Source organism: Bubalus bubalis, chromosome 14 (genome assembly GCF_019923935.1).
Source record: "Bubalus bubalis isolate 160015118507 breed Murrah chromosome 14, NDDB_SH_1, whole genome shotgun sequence".
In the NCBI taxonomy this organism is placed as follows: domain Eukaryota; kingdom Metazoa; phylum Chordata; class Mammalia; order Artiodactyla; family Bovidae; genus Bubalus; species Bubalus bubalis.
Window position 1 is genome coordinate 71,782,909 of NC_059170.1, and position 23,536 is coordinate 71,806,444.

The 23,536-nt window shown below is 42.7% G+C and overlaps 1 protein-coding gene across 2 annotated transcripts in view; it reads left to right on the top strand.

Moving 5' to 3' along the window:
* The first annotated feature begins 6,063 nt into the window (after positions 1-6,063).
* Positions 6,064-23,536, top strand: part of PRKCQ (protein kinase C theta) — a 188,195-nt gene continuing 170,722 nt past the window's right edge. The window contains exons 1-2 of one of the 2 annotated variants that reach the window (XM_045162727.1): positions 6,064-6,374; positions 23,261-23,364. The gene's annotated coding sequence lies outside the window, so the exon portion shown is untranslated. The remainder of the gene's footprint in view (positions 6,375-23,260; positions 23,365-23,536) is intronic. The other variant, XM_044928258.2, reaches the window with a different exon arrangement.

The following is a 23,536-nucleotide window of genomic DNA, read 5'->3' on the forward strand; positions in this document are numbered from 1 at the left end:
AATAACTGGCTACCTCTAAGTATATGTTAGGCTTCTCAGGTGGCGCTAGTGGTAAAGAACCCACCTGCCAATGCAGGAGACATAGGAGACTCGGGTCGGGAAGATTCCCTGCAGAAGGGCCTGGCAACCCACTCCAGTATTCTTGCCTGGAGAATCCTGTGGACAGAGAAGCCTGGTGGGCTACAGTCCATGGGGTCGCAGAGTCGGACGGGACTGAGCAACTTAGCACGAGCATGCATGAAAGCACATGTTAAAATACAGTCAGTGAGTTATGACCCCTTTTAAATTCATGTTCCATAATGACGTCAATTTATTTGAATAGTTAGCTTAAAAAGCCATCATATTGAACTAGGCATAAGTGCATTGACATGTAGGTGCCTTTTATAGCCCTCTTCCCTCTACACATTCATCTATCACCTCCTTCTTAAACAGCAACGGTTCCCTGTAAATGCCCCAGTTAGACATAATTACTAAGCATTTTGCCATCATTTTCTAGATTAACTCACTAATTATACAACCTGCTGCAATGAGTCAAGATCTTGGTGAAACACCTGAAATGAGGTGTACAAATCCTTTTGTAAATGGCTTGAAATCAAAGCAAGCTCATCCCTATTGATAGACGAGACTACAGTTAAGTCAGTCTCTCTCTTTTTGTCCCAGTTTTTGCAAGTTCTAAAATGCAAGTGGATGACTCTTGGGAATTAACTCTCTGAGACAGCATTGGATCCATTTTCAGCTTTACAGCAGTGGGCCTTTGATATGGTTTGGGACATGGATATTCTTTCTTCTCCTGGCATAGATTAGAAGAATAAACATAAGCAAAATGTACCCCTTATGGTCAATAGCCATCCATGTCTAAAAGGATTAGAAAGAAGATTTAGTAGTTTAAAAGGTAGGCTCCAAGGATAAATCACCAGCTTTTAGATCCTGGTTCTTCTCCTCCTCAGTTGCATAAACTTAGGAAAATTATTTGACCCTTTAAAAAATGTTTTCTTTTTTAATATTGAGGTGTAGTAGATTTACAATATGTTAATATTTTCAGATGTGCAGCATAGTAATTCACTATTTTTGTAAATTATACTCCACTTAAAGTTACTACCAAATAATGGCTATTTTCCACTGTGATGTACAATATTATCTGTGTTGCTTATTTATTTTATACATAGTGGTTTGTACCTGTTAATCCTCTACCCCTATCTCCCCTCTCCTCTTTACTTCTCCTCACTGGTAACCACTACTTTCTTCTCTGTATCTGTGAGTCTGTTTCTGTTTTGTTATAATATATACACTTGTTTGTCTTATTTTTTGGCTTAAGATATAAATGATAACATAGAGATTTGTCTTTCTCTTTTTGACTCATTTTACTAAGCATGATACTCTAGGTCTATTCACATTGTTGCAGAATTTCATTCTGTACAATGACTGAGTCATATTCCACTGTGCCACACTTTCTTTATTCATTTATCTGCAGTAAAGGAAGCTATCAACGAAACAAAAAGACAACCTACTGGATGGGAGAAAATATTTGCAGATGATATGGCTTTGTTGTTGTTCAGTCGCTCAGCTGTCTCCTACAGTTTGCACCCCCATGGACTGCAGCACGCCAGGCTTCCCTGTCCCTCACCATCTCCCGGAGCTTGCTCAAACTCATGTCCATTGAATTGGTGATGCCATCCAACCATCTCATCCTCTGTCGTCCCCTTCTCCCTCTGCCTTCAGTCTTTCTCAGCATCAAGGTCTTTTCCAATAAGGCAGCTCTTTGTATTAGGTGGCCAGAAAAATGATATGACTGATAAGGGGTTAATATCCAAAATTTATAAATAGCTCATAATAAAACAATATCAAGAAAATAAAGAAACCAATCTAAAAATAGAAGACATGAATAGACATTTTTCCAAAGAGATGACCCACAGGCATATGAAAAAATGTTCAACATTGTTATCATCAGAAAAATGAAAATCAAAACTACCAAGAGATATTGCCTCACATCTGCCAGAATGACTATCATCAAAAAGTCTACAAATAACAAATGTCAGCAAGGATGTGGAGAAAAGGGAACGCTCCTACCCTGTTGGTGGGAATGTAAATGGTATAGCCACTATGGAAAACAGTATGGAGGTTCCCCAAAAAACTAAAGATAGAGCATCCATATGACCCAGCAATTCCAATCCTGGTATATATTGGAAAAAAATGAAAACACTAATTCAAAAAGACACATGGATCCCAATGTTCATAGCAGCACTGTTTACAATTGCCTAGATATGGAAGCAACCCACTCCAGTGTTCTTGCCTGGAGAATCCCAGGGACAGGGGAGCCTGGTGGGCTGCCGTCTATGGGGTCACACAGAGTCGGACACGACTGAAGTGACTTAGCAGCAGATATGGAAACAAACTAAGTGCCCATCCCCGGATGAATGAAAACTTGATCCTTTTAAGTCTTATCTTCCCGTTCTGCAAAATGAGTGTAGGAATAGTACCTATCACAGAATGTTGTTTCGAGAACTCAGTGCTTATAAAGTGCTCAGCCACAATGTTTATTAATGGTCAAAAAAATTTAGCTTAGAGGGACTTCCCTGGTGATCCAGTAGTTCAGACTCTGTGCTTCCATTGCTGGGGACATGGGTTCGATCCCTGGTTGGGGAACTAAGATCCCACATGCTCAAATAAGCACAAATAAGCATGAGGGGCAAATGCACAACTACTGAGCCTGCGCTCTAGAGCCCCGGAGCCCAGGAGCCCAGGAGCCCTAGAGTCCATGCTCCGCCACAAGAGAACCCACCGCAATGAGAAGCGAGTGCATGACTAGAGGGTAGCCCCCTCACTGCAACTAGAGAAAAGCCCATGCAGCAACGAAGACCCAGCACAGTCAAAAATAAAGAAGAAGAATTATTTTTAAAGAAATCATCAACGCATTGTCACCAACTGTAGTTCTCTTCTTAAAGGTTTGTATACTCTTAGTTCTCCAAATGTTTTCACCCACAGTGTATCATTGGATCATCATGATATCCATGCAGTAGGCAGGTTGGATCTTATAATGCCGGGTAGCAATAATCTAAAGAACACATATGAGAAGCCAGGCAAAGCAGAGTCTAATCTTCTCTCAACTGCTTCCTTGTCTACAAAATAGAGTTCTGTAGAGACTGAATGTGGATATGTGTAAACTGTTAGTACGATGCCCAGTGTGTAACAGGTACTTGGTAGACAGGAGCTTTTGCTGTATGCATGCTTCCCTGGGGGGAATTGAGGACAAGCTTGGTCCTGATGAGGACCCACCTTGCATCATCTGGACCGAGATCTGTCTCTGGCAGTTCCCAGAATGTGCCATGCTCTCCCACAGCCCCTTGGCTTCTCACCTATTGCTCTGCCCAAAATCGCGGCTGCCGTGTTCCACCTGGCCACCTCCCACTTATCTTTCAGGCTCATTCCATGTGGACTTTTTTCTGAACCTTTCCCAGAACAGCCCTCCTGTGCTAGGTGACCCTTCTTGGGCTCCCATCTTCCTCTCTTCTTATCTCCATGGTTACACTATGTCGGGCTATAGCCGTCTGTTCCTACTTTGTCACCTCTGTTGTCTCTAAACTGACCTGTGGGGCAGGAGCTGTGTCTTTAATCTCTGTTTCTGTAGCCTCTGAGTAGATACTCAATAAATATTTGCTCCTACATGAATAAATACATAAGTGGGTTTTAAAGGTAACGAGGAATTAATTAATTTGCTTTGTGCGTGTGTCCCCTGGTAACAGACGTGAGGTGCAAACCAGCCTTTCTAACATCCTGGAGATAAGCCAGCATTCCTTTTTGAAGCTGCAAGCAGCAGGACACAATTTCTCTAAAGGAAAATGTTTCTTGAATTTGTTGGAATCTGGCCTGTGGCCCCTGTAGAGAAATGGTAGAGGGATGAATCTGGGTTTGGGGAAGGAGTCTCCCTTGATTGCAAAGATCATTTTCCCTGGCACTAGTCAGAGCAGAAGACAGAGACAGCTGCGTGTCCCAATGACATCACTTGGCCCTGCCTTGTACAACAGAGGGAAAAACTGGCAGGGCAAGCTTCCAGTTGATATACACATGACTGGGTCACAGTCAAGATTTTCCAGCCCTCTCTCCATCCCTACTGATCCCAGCACTGATAATGGAACCCTGGATAAAACTGTCTGGAGGGACTTCCCTGGTGGGTCCAACGGTTAAGACTTCACCTTCCCAGGCAGGGAATGCTGGTTTGATCCCTGATCAGGGAGCTGGTCGAAATTCAAAACATAAAACAGAAGCAATATTGCAACAGATTCAGTAAAGACCTTACAAATGATCCACATTAAAAAAAAAAATCTGAAATAAAAAAACCAAGCCAAACTCTTCATCAGATTTGCAGCTGTGAATTCAAGGCACTATTTCATTTCCATCTTGTCCCTTTATGCATTCATTCCCCCCATCCAGCTTTCACCCAAGACACCCACACTCTTCAATTTGAGGATTATCATCTCTAGGCATTTCTTTATGCTTAAACTGGAGAGGTTCTTAAAGCTCTAGAGCATTGCTTTACATTTTTCAACTTTATATATCATGCTGTACAGATTCATCTTTAACTCTGTTCTGTTTTTCCAATATGATATTGTCAGACTTATGCATGTGGATATTTGCAGCTCTGAATGAGCAGCGAATCTGTTGGGTTAGCATCACACAGCACAGATGCTGGCTAGCAACATGCTACGTAGGCCTGGTGGACTGGGAAGCAGGGGCATGTCACATCGCTCATGCGGTCTTGCTGCTTCTCATCTCCAGGTAAACACATATCCAGCTGTCATCAGGCTGGGGGTAGCTGTGGACTGTTTTATTACACATAAACTAGGCTGATCTCATTTCCTAAACTTAGTTCATATGTGAATATATAATCCAACAGTCTATTGTTGCCAGAATAACAGGAGGCTGGAAGTCAGAAACCTTGACTCTCATCCCACTCCTGTCATAAGAACCCAGGGGATCTCTGGCAAGTTGTTTCACCTTTCCAAGCCTCAGTTCTCACGATGAGCGTTACTTGATTTCCAGAAGCTGTACAGGACTGTGGGAAACATTTATAGGGTAGAATGTGGTACAGTGGTTGAACTTTGTACAGAACGACGAAGTGATACTCACTTCCCAAGTGGGAGTGACCAGACAAAGCACCTAATTTTCTGAGCCTCACTTACCTCCTCCCCACCAACTGAGAAAATAATGATTCAATTAAGGAGCTTAGTCCAGGCTGACACATGAAAAGTGATCAGTGTCACGTGCTGGTTGTTATACTTCTCTGGGGATCGTCTCGTCTCATTCCTTAGTGTAATCTCGGTCCTTCAGAAAGTCTGCCCTGTACCAGTTCCCATGAGTCTTCAGAGCCTGTCTTCCATCTCCTGCTATGGAGTAAAGTATCAATATGATGGTGCTGAGACCTCCACCGGCCACCGCTGGCACTCTGCTGATTCCGACACCATGGATAGGTATGCACTACTTTTCTCATCACATTTCCCTGAATTAAAACACACACACACACACACACACAAGAAAAAGAGAGGACTTTCCTGGCAGTCCGGTGGTTATGAATTCATACTTCCACTGCATGCCACATAGCGCAGCCAAAAACAAACAAAACAACAACAAAAACAAACCCTCTCCCAGTTTTTATTGTTTTTTGTTTTTTCAATTAATTGTTAATGTTTATTTTCAACCCCTTTTCTTCTGAGCATTCAATAAAGTTGAGCTGGGAAATGAGAACCTTGCCCCTCCATCTCCAGTAAAGACTATTTTTGTTTCTAGATCTTCTATTCCTTACTTTCATCTCTTACGATGAGCACTTTCCCAGGGAAGAGAAGCTGGTTTGGTTCCTCAACATCACCTGGTAGCCCTGCCCTCCTTGGCTCTGGCCAATGAGGAGCTGCCTCTAAACTCCACCTGCCCTGCAGATGCCTGGAAGTGCTTTTCAGAAGTGCCTGCCTGTCTCCAGCCTCCAGAGGCCTGACCTTCAGTGCTTTTAAAAGAGACTTCTCAGTGCTTTGGGGAAGGACAAAACTTCTGGTCCCCTTTCTATGCCCTTGGACATAGTTGGTGGGATGGAAGAATCTTGCCAACAGAAATGTCTGCATCCTAATCCCTAGACCATGTGAACAGGCTAACTTACCAAAGGGGACTTTGCAGGTGTGATCAATTTAAGGATTTTGAGATGGGGAGATGGTTCTGGATGGTCAGGTGGGTCCAATGTAATCACAAGCATCTTTGTAGAGAGAGACTAGTCAGGGAAGGAGTTGTGATGATGAGAGCAGAGACATGGGTGGCTGCGAGGTGTATTTGAAGACATAACGCTGCACGAGACGTGAATCAAGGAATATGATGGCTTCTAGAAGATAGAAAAGGTAAGGACACATTCTCTCCCTGAGCCTCTGGAAAGAGTACAGCCCAACCATCACCTTGATTTTAGGACCTCTGACTTCCAGAACCATGGTGTGATACATTTGTATTGTTTTAACCACTAAGTTTGTGGCAGTTTGGAGCAACAGGAATGAGTCACTAGAACAGAGGGTGAGCGAGCACGTTTTACATCATAAACCCACTGTGGCATATCTGTCTCCTTAAATCCTTTGATTCCTTCATCTGCCATAAGCCAAGGTATTCTGGTGTCTCAAAGTCCTTTCGTTCCGTGTCTGTTTCAGTCAGCCCTCCATGCAAACCATTTGCAGCTTTTGAACTCACACACTGAGTCCAGAACCTTTAGTAGGTGCCCCTGTTTGATAAATGCCGCCTAATCTAAAATGGTGCTCCTTCCTTCCTGCATTATGCCCTGCAGAACCCACTCTCACCCTCTTTTCCCTGGTTTCTGCTGATATTAATTAGCACATCTTGCAATTCCTTAAGTGGGTGAGACTTCTCCCAGGCCAGGCTTGAAATTCCCTCCCAGAGTCTTCATAGGGAGCCTGACTGCAGCCTTGTCAGAGGAGAGAAACTGGAACCCTGGAGGCAATGAGAGAACAGTCATCCCCCTCTTAGGTCGTCACCCCAAGTGAGCGCATTCCATGGAGCAACAGGGCGGGAAGGTCTTCTGCAGGTGAAGCCACTTCTTAAGGCTGTGCATGTGCGCTCAGTCGTGTCCAGCTCTTTTTGGGCACATGGACTTTGGCCCACCAGGCTCCTGTGTCCATGGGATTTCCCAGGCAAGAATACTGGAGTGGATTGCCATTTCCTGCTCCAGGGGATCTTCCTGACTCAGGGATGAAACCCATGTCTCCTGCATTGGGAAGTGGATTCTTTACCACTAGTGCCACCTAGGAAGCCCTCGTTACAGTTAGAATCTGCCTAAATATCCCCCTTCCACTCCTCTCTCTCAGCATTGTCCTATTTCCACACACACACAAAGACAATATGGGGCTGGAAGTGGACAATCTCTGATATAATTCAGTGACCCATGAAGGCAGCCCACATCTGATTTCTAGATACCTCAGCCTGTGACTGTAAGACTTGAGATGTTTTCAGAGCATCCATACAAGTTTCTTGGCTCTCTTTTCCTTAAAAATAGATTTTGAACCCTGAACTTACTATACATTTAATTTTTTTCCACTAAGCTTTCTGGCAGAATAAAAAAAAAAAAAGGCTTATATTCCATAGGTAGGACATCCTTGTTGCTTTCAAATTCAACCAGATAAGATCACATCGCCACATTTCGCGACTCTCCTGGGAGTACCAAGTACTGTTGGGGTAAAATTTCAGGTGCAGAGAATAGACTCCACGCTAGCTGGTTTAAGTAAGACCTTTATCACACGCTATTGAACACATTCTAAAATCATAGGGAAACTGCAGAAACAAACTCCAGATTATACTTTCTTCTAGGAACAACTTTTAAATTACATGGCAGGATCTGGCAGCCATGAGAATCGTTGCTTCTGCCATGATCCAGCATCAGGAGGCCACCAGCCCAGGGATAAAAGTGGCCTGCACGCTCTCTGGACCCAGAATCACACTAGCTCTGCTATGACCCAAACAAAAAGGAGGCTCCTTGCTCATCTCACATTCAAATCCCAAGCAAATGTTTCTGCTCAGCAGACTACATCATATCCAGAAAACCTGAGGGCAAGGGAGTTCTAGGAGATGTGATCTTTAGCATCCCAATCCCTGCTCTAGGAAGGCAGGTGAAGAAACCCCCCACAGTGTTGGCTCACTTCCCTTGAGGGTTCCTAGGTGAATTACTGTCAAGGAAAACGGTGCAGTGCTGGTAATCTGAGCCAAGGGGCTGCACTGGTGAATTTGAGACATGTCGGGAATCTCTTCTTGGCAAATGAGCTGGAAGTCCGAGCAAACGCTGAGAGGAAGGAGGACCAGTGGTCTTGCAAGTGAGGAAGGAAATTCAACCTCAGTTCACCTAGGAATCAGTTCAGAAATTTGAACTCTGAATTGTGTTCCATTGTTATCTTTTTGTGTTTTGGGTTTCTCTTCACAGTTTCTTTTATCATCTTTTTTTTTTTAAGTTCTCGAACTGCACTTCAGAAGGAAAGAGAAAAAAAGATTACTCTATTCAAGATAGCTGAAGCAATAGTGAGAGAGGAATGGGTCCTACCAGAGGGGAATTCCCTCCCATAAGCTTCTCACTTTAAGAATTCTCAGCTTCTGTTGAATTTGGCAAAGGGGAGCATTGTTTTTATTTTGAAATTTGGATCTATACGATTAGCTATGTGAAAGCCAGCGTGTTGCATGAATGCTAATTAATTACTCCTTATTTAAATAACAACAATCAAGCCATTGTTCAAGCTGCACTAATTTGCATATGCAAATGGTGTTTTTCTCCGCTACTCGAAACTCACTGATCACAGCTGCATGAAAAATGTCTACTTTATGAAGTTTCCATCCATCTTCACATGATAATGCTTAGTTATGCAGAACTGACTAGCATTTGCAAATGAAGGGATTCTGACTTTCATTTATGTCTACCTTTAGCTCCTAGAATTGCACAATTAACCCCTAAGAGGACTTATGAAGAGTAATCATTTAATAGGGAATCAAATAATAAAACATTTAAACTGGGGTGCACATATGTGAACGAGCTTAAGAATGTATGTGCTTCTGATGAATTTGATTTCTGTAAGAGCAATAATCCCTGAGAGCCTGGAGCAGCTCATATGGGCAAAAGTCTTCCCATGACTAAGACTATTCTTCTCTTCTCTGCATCTTTTTCCACTTAACCAGAAGCATTTTTAAACTACTGTTTTGGGGACTTCCTTGGTGGTTCATTAGTTAAGACACTCCATTCTTTCACTGCAGGGGATACAGGTTCCATCCCTGGTCAGGGAACTAAGATCCCACATACCAGGTGGTCTAGCCAAATAAAATACACTGTTTTTCTACATTGAAACCGTCAACTTACCCCAGAATTTTGCAATAAAGTCAGAGAAAGGCTATTATTTAATCATAGTTGAAGTGGCTACATAAGCAGTTTCAATATCTCCCACCAGAAACCATTGGCTCAAGGTTTTCTCGACACACACCAAGACTGATTTGCTATCATTATTTCTATGTATATTGGAGGTCTGCATATCTTTAAAGAGAAACGGCCTCTAGGCCTCCAAACCCAAATCCTTGGTCATAAGAAACACTTTTCGCCCCTAATTAGTCTAGAAGCCAAATATACTCTTAAAGTAAACTTGGGCATTTGTTAAAATCCAACATAAATAATTCTGTTTAAAAAAAAAATCCAAGTTTTCTGTTAATTATGCAAGTCCAGTCCTGAACCACATGGATCCCTCTGGATCTTAAATACTGTGTGATTGACCTCAGACTTTCTGAGAATTTCAAGATTAGCATGTGTGGTTGAATATGTAACTCTCTCCAATTAAAACTTCCTTCTTTAGTATGGGCTATTGATTAATTTGTAATTTGTTAGTACATTTTCCTATGTTTACTATCTAAGACACAGTCCCAGACAGGAATTCTCCATGAAGTACCTCGTTAATGATAATTTACAGTACAACAGTGCATTTTAACTATTTCTTGGAGAACAGATGTGGTTCTGAATAATCAGTTTTATTATTTATCTGCTTCTCTCATCTGTCTTGTGCAGACAATATTTATCAACTGGATAACTTCTCTTGTATGATCAAGGGAGTAGTCACATGCTTGTAATGTGTAACTGGGAGAAAAAATTTCCCAAGACTAAGGGGAGTTGAGAAAAGAAGTACGTCAAGGCTGTATATTGTCACCCTGATTATTTAACTTCTATGCAGAGTACATCATGAGAAATGCTGGGCTGGAAGAAGCACAAGCTGGAATCAAGATTGCCGGGAGAAATATCAATAACCTCAGATATGCAGATGACACCACCCTTATGGCAGAAAGTGAAGAGGAACTAAAAAGCCTCTTGATGAAAGTGAACGAGGAGAGTGAAAAAGTTGGCTTAGGGCTCAACATTCAGAAAAAAAAGATCATGGCATCTGGTCCCAACACTTCATGGGAAATAGATGGGGAAAGAGAGGAAACAGTGTCAGACTTTATTTTTTTGGCTCCAAATTCACTGCAGATGGTGATTGCAGCCATGAAATTAAAAGACGCTTACTCCTTGGAAGGAAAGTTATGACCAACCTAGATAGCATATTCAAAAGCAGAGACATTACTTTGCCAACAAAGGTCTGTCTAGTCAAGGCTATGGTTTTTCCAGAGGTCATGTATGGATGTGAGAGTTGGACTGTAAAGAAAGCTGAGTGCCAAAGAAGTGATGCTTTTGAACTGTGGTGCTGGAGAAGACTCTTGAGAGTCCCTTGGACTGTAAGGAGATCCAACCAGTCCATCCTAAAGGAGATCAGTCCTGGGTGTTCATTGGAAGGACTGATGCTGAAGCTGAAACTCCAATACTTTGGCCACCTCATGCGAAGAGTTGACTCATTGGAAAAGACCCTGATGCTGGGAGGGATTGGGGGCAGGAGGAGACGGGGACGACAGAGGATGAGATGGCTGGATGGCATCACTGACTCGATACACATGAGTTTGGGTGAACTCCGAGAGTTGGTGATGGACAGGGAGGCCTGACGTGCTGCGATTCGTGGGGTCGCAAAGAGTTGGACATGACTGAGCAACTGAACTGAACTGAACTGAAGGGGAGTTGATATATATTGTGACTGGCTATATAAGCCAAATATTTTATTGATTCTCATAAACTGTTAAAACTCATTCAGATGTTTCATGTTCTCAGATGGTTATCATTCAGAGACTCCCTGAAAATATATCAAAGGGCTCCTGGGAGCATCAACAACTTTAGTTGGAAATAACATCTATCTTCATAACAAGAACATCCTCCTTGGCCTGGCTTCTTTACCTGGTCCTGTAAGGAGGGCAATATTTCTCTATCTTCCCAGAATAAGAACTGACTCCAGTGAAAACTCACGTAGGAAATCTACGTATTTTGAGATTTTACCAGATTAATCAACCGTGTTTGGTAACTTTCATATATGTGTGCTAAGTCACTTCAGTTGTGTCCAACTCTGTGTAACCCTTTGAACTATAGCCTGCCAGGCTCCTCTGTCCATGGGACGCTCCAGGCAAGAATATTGGAGTGGGTTGTCATGCCCTCCTCTCGGGGATCTTCCGACGCAGGAATTGAACCTGCATCTTTCGTCTCCTGCATTGGCAGGCGGGTTCTTTACCACTAGCACCAGCTTTCATATAGGCACATGTGAAAACTTGCTCCCATGCAGTTTTGGTCTATAAATTTTTTATTATTTTATTTTTGGCTGTGCTGGATCTTTGTTGCTGCGTGAGGGCTTTCTTTGGTTGTGGCGAGCGGGGGCCGGGGGGGCCTTCTCATTGCAGTGGCATCTCTTGTTGTAGAGCACGGGTTCTAGGGCACACAGGCTCAGTAGTCATGGTGCATGGACTTAGTTGCTCCTTGGCATGTAGGATCTTCCCAGACCAGTGGTCGAACCTGTGTCCCCCACATTGGCAGGCAGATTCTTAACTCCTGGACCACCAGAGAAGTCCCCACATTGTGAATCTTTCACCTTTTGTCCAGGGGCATCTTTGCCCATTTGACAGGGGAAGTCTGCGGGGCACCAGCCCTCTTGCCAGTGGGTGAATTGCTGGGATGACCTTGACCTTGCACTGGGAGCCAGTGACTAAGAACTCCGTTTCTGTCTTGGATAGGCAACTCCAAGGAACATCCTGCACCATTCCTCAGGTGCTCCTTAGGGTTGAGCCTGAGCTGCCCACACAGTAGCCGACTCTGTGATGCACACTTCGGGTGCCTTTCCCACCCTCTCTCTCACTTTCTCCTCTACTCCCCATTCCTAGACTCCGAAAGCACTTCTCAAAGTAAATTATTTCCATAAGGATTCTTATTTCTAGTTCTGCTTTTGGGAGGAAAGTCAAGCTGAGAAAAAATGCCATGCTAAATTATTGGGTTAGCCATGAGTAAAGGATTCATGTAAAGTTAAGTTAAACTCTAAGACACGTACTTGCCACACCTGCTCGCCTCCACCATTTGTAATGATTTAACCTCTAGTCACTAAAAGAGCAACTCCACTGAGATGACTGCTCAGTCAAAAGTTGTTGTCATTATGTATGGTTTGAAACCAACAATGTGCTTTACCTTGAAGTTCAGTCTATGACTTTTTATCTCTAAAACTCAAGACAAATGCTCATTCTCATCATTTTCCATCATATCAACAAAGTTATCTGAGTGTTTCTTCTGCATGTATGCATTTTCCAAATATGATCTAAGTCTTGGGATCAAGCTTACAAAACTAAAATGTAAATGATAAAAAAAAGACCTAAGGGCAAAAGTTAATAATATGAAGTAGCATATTTCTACAAACTAAATAAATGGCATAAAAGATTGTTGGCTTTAGAGTGGCTGCTCAGGGAAGAGGTGGAACTTGATTGAGTTGGATGTCCAAAGGACTGAACAGACAGAGGACTGGACAGATAATTCCAGGCTGAGGATTTGTTTAAGCAAGAATGCAGCATGGGGTGTACATGGTGTGGTCAAGAAATAAATAGTCAGCTGGTGTAGGGGAGAGAACTTTTATGGAAGTTAACGAAGAAATTTGCAGATGTAGGTTGGTTCTAAACCATGGGAAAACATAAAGCTTAGAGTGAGAAATATGGATGCTTATTCCACAAGCAGTAGAGTGGTGGTTTTGACTTTTGACTTTTTGGTTGACTACTTGGTTGCAATGCTTGAAACTTTTAGACCAGGAGCCATAAGAAAATATCTCAGGTCTTAAATGGTAGAACACACACAAAAAAGAGACCACAGCCTGTTCTAGAACCACACAACTCCTCCCCTCGAATCTTGGGAAGAGTAAGAAGTAAATGTGGGGACTTAGAATAATGCTTGAACAAAGCAGGAGAAGTGAGAGGGAAGACTTTATCATTTGAACCTGAATCTTCCAGGTATCTCAATGATACCGGTGGGTTTTCCTGAGCAAATCCACTGCTTTTTACAGAAATCATTACCCCTAGATTCTAAGACGTAAAAGATGCTTCTAAAAAAATTCAACCACATAATATATTCAAGATTTTATTTTTTTACTTGAAAACAATAGCTTTTTATTTATTTAAATTTATTTTTAATTGGGGGAAATTGCTTTACAATATTGTATTGGTTTCTGCTGTATGACAACTCAAATCAGCCATAATCATAATATATCGCTTCCCCACCACTGCCCCCCTCAACCCCCCACTGCCCCCAGCCCTCTAGGTCATCACAGAGTGCCAGGCTGGCCCTCCCCCACCCCGCCTCTCTAGGTCATCACAGAGCACCAGGCTGGACTCCCTGTGTCACATAGCAACTTCAGTTCAGTTCAGTTCAGTCGCTCAGTCGTGTCCGACTCTGCGACCCCATGAATCGCAGTACGCCAGGGCTCCCTGTCCATCACCATCTCCTGGAGTTCACTCAAACTCACGTCCATCGAGTCGGTGATGCCATCCAGCCATCTCATCCTCTGTCATCCCCTTTTTCTCCTGCCCCCAAACCCTCCCAGCATCAGAGTCTTTTCTAATGAGTCAACTCTTCCCACGAGGTGGCCAAAGTACTGGAGTTTCAGCTTTAGCATCATTCCTTCCAAAGAACACCCAGGGCTGATCTCCTTCAGAATGGACTGGTTGGATCTCCTTGCAGTCCAAGGGACTCTCAAGAGTCTTCTCTAACACCACAGTTCAAAAGCATCGATTCTTCGGTGCTCAGCTTTCTTCACAGTCCAACTCTCACATCCATACATGACCACTGGAAAAACCGTAGCCTTGACTAGATGGACTTTTGTTGGCAAAGTAATGTCTGTGCTTTTCAATATGCTATCTAGGTTACCAGCTATCTATTTTACACAGGGCAGTGTATATATGTCGATGCTACTTTCTCCATTCCTCCCACTCTCTCCTTCTGCCATTGTGTCCACAAGTCCATTCTCTATATCTTAGTCTCCATTCCTTCCCTACAAACTGGCTCATCAATGCCTTTTTTCTAGATTCCAAATATATGCATTAATATACAATATTTGTCTTTCTGACTTACTTCACTTTGCATAACAAGCTCTAGGTTTGTCCACCTCACTAGAACTGACTCAAACCCATTCTTTCTATGACTGAGTAATATTCCATTGTATATATGTATATTCAAGACTTTAAATGATAAAATAATTAGGCAGGATGGATCAGGAAAAGGGCTTTAAAATTCACATTAAGAGAATGGACTAAGCTGCCTCTTTCAAAATTTATTTTATTATTATTTCATTTTATTTTACATTCTACTAAATTCAAAAAACTAAGATCATGGCATCTTGTCCCATCACTTCATGGCAAATAGAACAATGGAAACAGTGACAGACTATTTTCTTGGGCTCCAAAATCACTGCAGATGGTGACTACAGCCACAAAATTAAAAGATGTTTGCTCCTTGGAAGAAAAGCTATGACAAGCTATGACAGCGTATTAAAAAGCAGAGACATTACTTTGCCAACAAAAGTCTGTCTAATCAAAGCTATGGTTTTTCCAGTAGTTATCTATGGATGTGAGAGTTGGACCATGAACAAGACTGAACTCCAAAGAATTGATGCATTTGGACTGTGGTGTCGGAGAAGACTGTTGAGAGTCCCTTGGACTGCAAGGAGATCTAACCAGTCAATCCTAAAGGAAATTAATCCTGAGAATTCATTAGAGAGTCTGATGCTGAAACTGAAGTTCCAATAATTTTGCCACCTGATGCGAAGAGTTGACTTATTAGAAAATCTTTCCCTGATGGTGGGAAAGATTGAAGGCGGGAGGAGAAAACAATGACAGAGGACAAGATGGCTGGATGGCATCACCGACTCGATGGACATGAGCCTGAGCAAGCTCTGGGGGCTGGTGAAGGACTGGGAGACCTGGCGTGCTGCAGTCCATGGGGTCACAAAGAGTCACACGACTGAGTGACTGAACAACAGCTAAATTCTACTAAAAAATTAATTCACTCAACAAGTATTCTTTGTACCCTGGAAGGTTTTCAGAACACAAGCTTGATCTCAAAGCTGGATCTAAAGTCATTTGCTAACCTTAGGATTTTGGCAAATTGTACACATTTTCTGGCTCTTAATTTCTCTTTGCTGCTAAGCTGCTAAGTCACTTCAGTTGTGTCCGACTCTGTGCAACCTCATAGACAGCAGCCACCAGGTTCCTCCATCCATGGGATTTTCCAGGCAAGAGTACTGGAGTGGGGTGCCATTGCCTTCTCCGAATTTCTCTTTATGTAATGATAAAAAGGGAGAAATAATATCCAGCTCATAGTCTATTGTAAGAATTACGGTTATAAAATGACTATAGTAAGTGACCAATTAAAGCTTTTAAAAGTTTTAAAGTTTCACTTTCCATATTATCCAAAAAATATTGAAAGTTTCATACTGTGTGCTTAGGTAATCTAGCTATAATTCAGCAATAGTGGTAGGCTCTGACTTACTTAGTATGACAATCTCTAGGTGGAGAAGGTGATGGCGCCCCACTCCAGCACTCTTGCCTAGAAAATCCCATGGACAGAGGAGCCTGGTGGGCTGCAGTCCATGGGGTCGCTAGGAGTCAGACACAACTGAGCGACTTCACTTTCACTTTTCACTTTCATGCATTGGAGAAGGAAATGGCAACCCATTCCAGTGTTCTTGCCTGGAGAATCCAAGGGACGGGGGAGCCTGGTGGGCTGCCGTCTCTGGGGTCGCACAGAGTCGGACATGACTGAAGCGACTTAGCAGCAGCAGCTGCCTGTAAAAGGAACCTTGGCTAGAATTTCAGAGGCTCTGTTAAATGCTTAAATATTTCTGTAGGATACATAAATTCTAACTTATTGTACATTTAGGGGTGGCCAAGTCAGTCTCCATGGATTTGGTTCCATTGCTCCCCTCTTATTTGAAAAGAAGATAAACAGAAAGCTATTTGTTTCTTGTGATTCCACTCAAATCACTTGGAATATCTGCTTTCTAGTTTTTCACTGATTTAAAAATTCTTTCAAGTATTTTGAAACAAACAACAACCTTTATCTCTCCCCATTCTTCAAGATTCAGTTATTTAAGCTTTTAGTAAATGATTATCATGATTTTATTACACCAGTAACTCAGCCTAACATTTTCTACAACTAATCTTTGAGAAAAGCATTTCAATATTTAGGTTTCCTTGGTGTTGTTTAGTCCCAAAGTTCTGTCCAACTCTTTTGCAACCCCATGGACCATAGCCCCCCAGTCTCCTCTGTTCGTGGGGTTTCCCAGGTAAGAATACTGGAGTGAGCTGCCATTTTCTCCTTCAGGGGATCTATGCAACCCAGGGATTGAACCAGTGTCTCCTGTATTGGCAGGGGGATTCTTTACCACTGACCCATCTGGAAAGTTCCTTAGGCAGAGATAATACAATTGATAAAGATTCCAAAAATTAGCAAAAACCATAATACTGATTAATGTGCCTGTTTATTTTGACAGTGTTATGATTATATTTCTATTGAGTAAAAAGCTTTGTGCAATTGGAAAAATACTTCAGAGTGACATTATCAGGTATGACTTTTTTTTTCAGATTAAAAAAGACAACAAGAAAGCACATTAGAAAAATGATAGCCTTAGGTTCAAGAGCTGTTTTAGTCTGGAAATGGAAGAAATACTACCACATTTACTGATACTTGACATGTCCCCATCAGTTAGAAAGGAGGGCAAAGGTACATAGCAAAATGTGATTTCAATCAGTGGCTCGAGGCATCCAACAAAAAGATTTTGACCTTCCAAGTGTCTCCTCCCAAGGATGCTGTGCAAGCAGGTATTTTCTTCACAAAAACCAAAAGCAGTCACTGTTCAAAACCAACATGGCTAGGTTGAAAAATATCAGGAACATCTGTGAATTTCTCTGCAAACCCATCAGCAGGAGACAAGAAGTAATTTAACAACCAAGTGAGCAAAGTAAATGACTCTACAGAGAGCTCCTTTATGCAGAAAGGACTTTGGGTGCTGATGCAATCAATCTCTCAGGGTGTCCCACTGAGTTTGCAGTTTCTTCCCCAAATGTCAGGCCAAGTATTGCGACTGCTGCTGTTACCACCTGGCTCTGAATGCCCCCTGCTTTCTACCATCCATCCGCTACTCCATTCAAAGAGGACGTCTCCACGTCTCCCAAGCAGATTGTCAACTTTCCCAGCTTCTTGTCTTTGTTCGTGCTATTGCCTCTTCGTAGAATGAGTTGCGTTTATTTCTCCCCTTGGAGGAAGCCTACTTCTTCTCCCAGATCTTATTCACAGCATCATCTCCCCTTGGAAGGATTTCTACTCACTCTGCCTGCCAGAGGCACATTAGAGTAGGATAATTAGAGTATTAGTCACTCAGTCGTGTCCGACTCTTTGAAACCCCATGGACTGCAGCCCGCCAGGGTCCTCTGTCCATGGGATTTCCCAAGCAAGAATACTGAGATGGCTTGCAATTTCCTTCTCCATGGGCTCTTCCTGACCCAGGGATTGGCCAGGTCTCCTGCATTGCAGGCAGATTCTTTACCATGTGAGCTACCATGGAGCACATTATAGAACAGTAATGTATCTTGTGTTATAGACTTCATCGTGTCTCCCCTCCCCATAATTCATATGTTGAAGTCCTAGCTCTCCAGGGTCTCAGAATGTAATTGCACTTGGAGACAGAGATGATTAAGTCAAATGAAGTCAGCAAGGTGGGCTCTAATCCCATAGGACTGGAGTCCTTATGAGAAAAGATTAGCATAGCTCTGCACAGACCATGTGAAGGCACAGGGATAAAGCGGCCACCTACCAGCCAAGGAGAGAAACCAGCCCTGCTGACACCAGGAGTTTGGACTTTGCCGCCACAACGGTGACAGACACATTTCTGTTGTTTAAGGTGCGTATGTGTGGTACATTGATACCACTAGGGAGAAATGGAATATTTCCGGCCGTATCAGTAAACAAACGCATGACAGTCGTCAGCACTTGCAGCCCCCACAAACGGTGAGCCGGTGAGCCCTGAGGGGGCTCAGGAAGGATAGAGTACCTGCCACCTAGCAGCCATCAGATTCCAGGCACTCCCTAAGGTGAACCCCGAGGAAACTCAGGATATGAAAACAGCCCCAGATAGCTGAGGTGCATAGCAAAGGAATGATTTCTGGAAGCCCAGACTCTTGCATCTTCCTGTACTTAGAAAAGCACTAAATTCCTTAACTTGGGCTATCTGGTTTTAATCAACAATAATCTTTTGATGTTCAGACTATCTGCCCTTTGTTGCAAAACTTCTGTATAACCTGGCTCCCCCCTCGCCTCCTTGGAGGAGTTCTTTCAGAGTTACTTGAGAGACTGTCTCCTGGACTTGAAGTTTCCACCGAATAAAACATAATGCCCAACTTTTAGGTTGTAATTATTTTTAAGGTCCACACTAGAAACCTACTTCTTTCTAGCTCCTTCCACTAGAATTTAAGTCCCAAAGGTCAGGGACTATGCTCATCTCCACAATATATAGTCTGTAAGTATTGGTGATTTTAGTTAAAGTTCATTAGAGAGAAAAATAACACGTGGTATGGTTGGAAGGGAAGTGAGAATTGGATTGTGAAGGCTGCTAACTGCTGACGGAATTCCAGGAGGCTTTATCTGAGATATGATCACATGTATATTTAGACCAATAAGTCAAGTGTCAAAGAGTTGGGTTGTTGTTCACTCAGTCATGTTTGACTCTTTGGGACCCCATGGACTGCAGCATGCCAGGCTTGCCTGTCCTTCACTATCTCTCCGAGTTTGCTAAACTCATGTCTATTGGTTCAGTGATGCCATCTGACTATCTCATCCTCTGTTGCCCCCTTCTCCTCCTGCCCTCAATCTTTCACAGCATCAGGGTTGTTTCCAATGAGTCAGCTCTTCGCATCTGGTGGCCAAAGTCTGGAGCTTCAGCATCAGTCCTTCCAATGAATATTCAAGGTTGATTTCCTTTAGGACTGACTGGTTAGATCTCTTTGCTGTCCAAGGGACTCTCAAGAGCTTTTTTCCCAACAGCACAGCTCAAAATCATCAATTCTTCAGCACTCAGTCTTCTTTATGGTCCAACTCTCACATCCATACATGACTACTGGAAAACCCATAGATATGACTATATGAACCTTGTTGGCAAAGATATGTCTCTGCTTTTCTAAAGAGCAGGGATGTTTTTGCTATTGTCTGGTCTAAGGATGAAGAGACTGAGCCAGAACAGCACAGAGGAAGGGAAAAGTAGCCATATGTGTGAAAGATGACCAGAGGCAGAACCCACAGAACTCGATCCCTGGAATAGAAGAAGCAAAGCAGAGAAAAGAAACAGGGGAACTGAAAAGCACTCTGGAATGTCCAACTTGGAGGGCTGGATGGGTGGTGAACCAACTAATCAAGACAGATGTACTGGAGGAGAGTCAGACTTGGAGGCGAGACTAGGAGGGTACTGAGGTCTAGGTAGGTGTCAGTTTTGAGATGCCTACAGATGTTCAGACGGGCCATTCCAGTAAAGAGCTAGACACTTAGAAACCAATAATGAGCTTTTCCAAACTCTACAGCATCTAGAGGATAAGAATCTGAAGCCATCTGGGTATCATTTGGGGGGCTCTGAAAAGCTCTGCTACTACAGTTCTTCGGGTCTCAATGCAGAAAAGAATTCAGTAAGAGGTGAAGTGATGTATTAGAATAGGACACTTGTGAAGTTTGCAAGGGGAAGGTGAGAACTGCTGTGCCTGGGAACTTCGTGGGCTACAGTTTTATAATCAAAGGAAAAGTGGGGAGGGGGAGAAGAACTTCTTTTTCTTGAATAGACATCATGCTTCCAACATCAGTTCCTCCTCCAGGTTGAGTAGATGAGTTTTCTTGTTCCCACATGGTAAAGCTAGGTCGACTAATCATTGTTTTCTAATGTGTGCAGAGAGTATGCCTGAGAAATCAGTAACTGATCTCACTGGGCAGGATGTGGGTCTCATGCCACCATTGTTTTATTGTTTGGGGGGCCTGTCTCTTGTTTCTGTTGCATGATTTTGTTGCTAAGCAAGCCTGCTTGGTTTTGTGGTTAAGCAAACCTGCTTTCTCAAGTAATCATTAACTTACAGGGGTCTCCCATATTTTTCTACTTACAAGCCCCTAGTGGGATTAACTATTTAATCATCTACTTGGTCCCTTTACTCTGTCCCTATCAAAGCTATGCATCAGACACTCTTGCAGGGCTCTTAGATCTGCAAGAAAGAGAACAGAAGAAATCGCCTTGCAGAATCTGTTCTGCAGAGAGTGGTAGCACCAGTTCCATATGCATATGCTTGGTGGGCAGGGACGCAATTTCCACTCCTTGCGTTTCCTTCCAAGTGCACTTAATATTCATCCTTCCAGGTGCTCTGCCCCTTCACTGTTATGACTTTAAAAATAGTCACAACCTAAAAGTTGAGAGTTATGTTTTATTTGGTGGGAATTTTTAGGCCTTCAAGCAGGAGAGAGAGCATCTCAAGTAACCCTTGGGAGAACTGCTCTGAGGAGGTGGGGGTTCAGAGGGGAGGAGTGAGGTGATACAGAAGTTTGCAACAAAGGGCAGGTAGTGTGAACATCCAAAGTATTTTGTGAGTTAAAGAAAACCAGATATCCCAAGTGAAGGAATTTAGCACTTCTTTATGTATGGGAAGATGCAAACGTCTGGGCTCGCTGAAATCATTGCTTTGATATACTCCTCAGCTATTTGGGGCTGGTATCCTGGGTTTTCACCTTCTGAGTTTCCTCAGGGCTCATCTTAGGGCATGGCTGCTTTGTTGTTTAGTCACTCAGTCACATCTGATTCTTTGCAACCCCCTGGACTGCAGCACGCCAGGCTTCCCTGTCCTTCACCATCTCCCAGAGCTTCCTCAAACTCATGCCCATTGAGTCGGTGATGCCATCCAACCATCTCATCCTCTGTCATCCCCTTCTCCTCCCACCTTCAATCTTTCCCAGCATCAGGGTCTTTTCTAATGAGTCAGTTCTTCACATCAGGTGGCCAAAGTATTGTAGCTTCAGCCTCAGCACCAGCCCCTCCAATGAATATTCAGGACTGATTTCCTTTAGGATTGACTGGTTAGATCTCCTTGCAGTCCAAGGGACTCTCAAGAGTCTTCTCTGACACCACAGTTCAAGCATCAATTCTTTGACCCTCAGCCTTTTTTTATGGTCCACATCTCATATCCATACGCGACTACTGGGAAAACCATAGCTTGGATTAGACAGACCTTTGTAGGCAAAGTAATGTCTCTGCTTTTTAATACACTGTCTAGATTTGTCATAGCTTTTCTTCCAAGGAGCAAGCGTCTTTTAATTTCATAGCTGCAATCACTGTCTACAGTGATTTTGGAGCCCAAGAAAATAAAGTCTGTCACTGTTTCCTTTGTTTCCACATCTATTTGCCATGAAGTGATGGGACCAGACACCATGATCTTAGTTTTTTGAATGTTGAGTTTTAAGCCAGCTTCTTCACTCTTCTCTTTTCACCTTCATCAAGAGCCTCTTTAATTCCTCTTTGCTTTCTGCCATAAAGGTGGTGTCATCTGTGTATCTTGGGTTATTGATATTTCTCCTGGCGATCTTGATGGCTGCTAGATGACACGTATTCTTTGTTTCCTTCCTGAGTTTCCTCAGGGCTCACCTTTGGTGGTGGCTGCAATTGCCAATGAGTGTGACATCCTTTGTTTACTGATATGGGAGGCAGCATTCCATTTCTCACCACTTATTTTCTTATTTGTTCAGAACTCAGATGAGAGGAGGCAGTAATATTTATCAGGGCACCTTAAGATTCCCTCAGCAGATTCCTGGGTGCAGGGTAAGCTGTGGGTTTGTGTACCAGGGTCTCCAGTCCTAAAGGATAATGTGTATATTCTTCCTGGCTACATGGTCTCCATGCGTGATTCCACAGCCTTCCTAGAACATACATGAGCTAAAAAGAAAAAAAAATCTTCAATAAATGTCTTTTCTACTTAAATTAGCTCTAACTAGTTTTTTTTTTTTTTTTTTTAACCCTGTGCCAAATGATATGGTAATTTGGAGTTCCAGAAATATGGTCACCCTGGCTAGAACAGATAAATGGTGAGTTGTGTTGATTCTAGAAAAAAAATTATGGAGGATTTTAAGGGGTAAAGACAAAGCCAATGAGTAGTCAACATCCCGTCTTAGGGAGAGAGTGCATACAGTAATAATAGAAGCTTTTTAGTTCTCTAGAGAGGCATGTACTCATATAAACAATTGGTATAGCATTGGCCATGATTGTGGTACAGTTTTTTGTTGTTGGGTTTCATAAGTGGACCATTTTTAAAGTCTTTTATTGAATTGGTTACAATATTGCTTCCATTTTATGTTTTGGTTTTTTGACCATGAGGTGTGTGGGATGTCAGTTCCCTGACCAGGAATTGAACCTGCACGCTCTGCATTGGAAGGCAAAATCTTAACCAGTGGACCACCAGGGACATCCCTGTGGTACAGTTTTATGAATTCTTTCCCAAAACTTTTTAGACAGATACTTCAGAATCCAGATTTTCTTTCTTTTTAATTTTAGGAAAGCTGCTGTGGTACATATGCCATATATTATACTGTGCCCCCTCTCCTGTGAGGTCTGGGGCAAAATTCTATAATTGAATATTCACACTAAGTGGAATTGAGGCTACAAATAGACTCATGTCAGTTTACTAAATGAGTAAAAACTCATTGATTTGGCATCAAACTTATGAAAACTACTGGCAGCTCTCTGAGGTTTGGGAATTTCTTAAATTGTGGTTACTTATCTATCCCTGTACTAAATTTACTCTCACCTCCACTCACTCGTAGCTGACCTGGACTGCGTTTCCCAAGAACCTTTCCTTCTGGTAAGAGGATGAAGTAACCAGCTGCTGACACTAATCCCAGCAGTCTCGGCAATAATATTTCCCAGAGTAAGTTTATATTCTTAAACCTTGCCTTGACATGAAAGAATAAATCTATCCAACTGCTCACTTGACCATTACAAGTGTATATCTAAGGCTTCTCCAATGAATGTGACCAAATGTGACCAAAATAGAGCTCTGAATTTCATTCCCATCACAGTCAGGGGCACCATCATTCATC